Genomic DNA, 3,359 nt, shown 5'->3' with positions numbered 1-3,359 from the left:
GCAATCTGCAGCATTATATACGCATATTGTTGGAGCGTTTCGTCGTGCTTCTTCTTCCTCTTACTTAGGTTCCTATGTACCTGCAGGCTATCCACGGCCTCTTCAAATTCGTCCTTCAGTGCTCTCTTTAGCTTTGCCCAAGTTTTCCCGCATCGCTCGTATTTGACAAACATGCTAGCTGATCCTTCCAGCAGCCGCTTGCAATAAGCTATCCTCTGGATCTCGTTCCATCCACACAGCTCGGCCATCTCCTCAAAATCTTCTAGCCATCGTTGTATATTTGCGTGACCATCGCCGCTGAACTTCTCCAGGGATCCTTCTACGTCTTTAAACGTCAATAATACACGCCGTGACACGTTCCGTCTTTGTGTCACTGGTGTGTACCGGGCGCGTTCGTCATCGGTGCCCTCGTCATCGTCTTCGTCGTTGTGATGCCCTTGGCCGCTAAACGCAGGATTCAGGACACGTGCGTCTCTGTGCCTATTACCTGTATCTGTACGTCTTACATCATCAGCAGCTTCGGCATCCTCATCGTCTTCTACTTCGTCGTCGTCTTCTTCATCGTTGTATGCTCCTTCTTCCTGGTCGGATACGCGGTCTCGCTCAAGTAGAAGCGCTGCTTTTAGTCTCGTCACCAATTCATGCTTTCGACCCGTCACCCTTAGGTTTCGTCGCCTGAGCTCCTCTCTGAGCTCTGACACCCTCTTTTGCGGAAGCCGGCTGTCTTCCAGTTCTACTACGGCGACACCTCTTGCGACCTGGTTAATTGTATCTTCCATATCTGGCTTTGTTTCTTTAATTAACACTTTCACACGCACTCCCGACTTTATACCTTTTCTATTACTGTGATCCCGGACGAGCCCCCAAATGTAGCATCGGGTGTTTTTGATGCTACTTAAGATATAGGATGTTGGTTATATCTTTGTAATGAAATCACAGGTCAGAGAGAAGGTATACAAGTTTACGTTTATTAACAAGGAATATACAGACTAATGAATGTAATGAGCGCGGACACGACGACTGCGTTACAATGACCGACCGTATCCCAAAAACAAGGGCAAGAAGAAGAGGGCCCTCCATGCCTTGTCCAATCTTAAGTACCAACGCCCATGGTGATAAACCATGGGCGTACCTTCGCTAGGGTGCCATCTGCACCATTTGCCGCATCAAACCGTGGCATCTTAGCCGGGAATTGGAACTGCAGCTGTGGGACCGACAAGGTCTATTGCGGGCAATCCCAGCACCGACAAAGTCCACTATATGCAGCTCCAATGCCGACCCGGTTTTATTGCGGGGATTTCCAACATCGACAAAGCATGGCATAGGAAATTCTCATGCTCTGGCCAATGCCTACCAGTGCCGTGTCTCAAAGGGTATTGCTATCTTAAAATTAATGAATATTTACAAAATAGGTACTAACTAAAACATAGGGTTAGTTGCGTAACCCTACATGTGTTTCTTTAATTTCGCGATTACTTTTGTCGAGGGTTGTGCAGTAGTTCCTTTTCAGCCTCTCCCCGTCGCAATCAGGCACGTCTACCTCTGTACCAGAACTTGGGTACTCAACAAATTCATAGATGGTCGTTAGCTGTTTAGTTTAATTAATTTTGTTCATACATAGGCCTAAGTGTAGTCTTGCAATCGAATAGCCTCTAAGAGTATGTAGGCAGGGTTAGTCTTTTTTTTTTAATTAATTTTTATTTATGTTTAGGATTGGTCTAGGTTGGTATGATGCATCTTTATTTCAGATTCGGCTAGCCTGAAAAGCTTAATAATTATATTCTATTTATGTTCATTTACGTTTAAACGTAACCAGAGTTCTCTAGGGAGGAATTCAAAATTTCATCTTAATCAAAGACGCTCACGTTAAGTCTCGCATATATCGCATATACTTACGTATAAGAAGATGCATTTCACATTAAGCTAGCATACACTCTAGGTCTTTACGAAAGTAATTTTGCTCGTCTTTTTTCGATTGTTAAATTCCTCGTAATAGTTGAATCCCGAAGTTCTGGAAATTAATAAACCTTACTAAGTAATCAATGTTGTTGATTAATTTGTACGAAATAGTTCGTTGAGACTGCGAATTCACAGTGGTCCGAACGTAAGATATCTGAAAAAAATCATCTTATTTGCTATTTTGTGGAGGCGCCACATCTCCACAATCGGGAAGGTTCGGCCATTTTGGTCATCGAACTAGATCATATAAAGCTGGGCCCTCCAGCCGGGTTACGCGTTTGGTACCTTTATCATCAAATCAAATTTAGTCGTTCCATCGGACCGAAAACATCTGTTTTTTTTTTCTTTTGCCGTCTTCTGTGTGAATTCGTGCCATTCAAGTTACTAAATGCCACGATTAAGTAATATATCTCTTCCGTCCCTCCACTTTTCCCTCCACACTTCCCCCTGACCCACTTCTACTGGCCGGATGTGACTCCCCTAAAATGGGCACCATTGACAACACTTCTTCACTCTTTTGTGTTTCCCACTTTCCCGGTGAAGTTCTCACCATTTTATTACTTTTCTTGAAAGTTTCCCACATCTCTTTACGATCTTTTTCTTCTGGGAACTTATCCATACGGATCGGTTAAGGCTCCCCTCTGATTCTTCGTCAACCTCAGGGTTTGCTGTCCAGACGAGCTGCCTCCTCTCCTCCCAGTAGTCATGAGAAGAAAACTGGCCTGGGGTTATACCCCTTTCCCTTGTTTTTGTGACAGGAACCGCTTCTTAACCGATAAGGAGGCTAGAGGACTTCACCTGGTCCGCGGTCTTCGCTTTCTAACCTGAATGTTGGAACAAGTGCTTTATAGAGAAATAGTATTTATATAACTTCTCTAAACTTTGAAGGAATTTTTATACAGGGTTTTTGGTTTAACGATACACATTCGATAGAGGGTGGTAGGTAAGATGATCGTGAACGTATTTGACCATATATATTATTATACAAAGGGTCACGCTTTTCCAGACATCGACATTTTTCCGAATTTTACCAAATTCGATGTTTACTTCCGTGTAAGTTACAATAAAAATTTAATAGAACGTTTGTTGTAACTCTATCGGTTTTCGTATAAACTTGAATATGTATTTTATCGATATCAAACATGTAGTAGTACCTGCATATGAAAAAAAAATGTGATGCTGTAAAATTCCAAAAATGAATTTCTCTAACATCAAACCTTGACTTTGTAAGTAAATAAAGAGAAAGATGCAAATGGAAGAGTCGTTCAAATATCTTTAAAAACTTCTTTGACCATTGCTCTTTCGATTGATGCATCGAAAGGCGCAGAGTTAATGCTCCATAAGGTATTTCATTAAAAAAGAAAAAAAATTCAGAAAAAATGCATAGAGCCATCCTCATT

This window comes from Euwallacea fornicatus, chromosome 32 (assembly GCF_040115645.1).
Source record: "Euwallacea fornicatus isolate EFF26 chromosome 32, ASM4011564v1, whole genome shotgun sequence".
NCBI lineage: Eukaryota > Metazoa > Arthropoda > Insecta > Coleoptera > Curculionidae > Euwallacea > Euwallacea fornicatus.
This window is presented reverse-complemented; position numbering follows the sequence as displayed.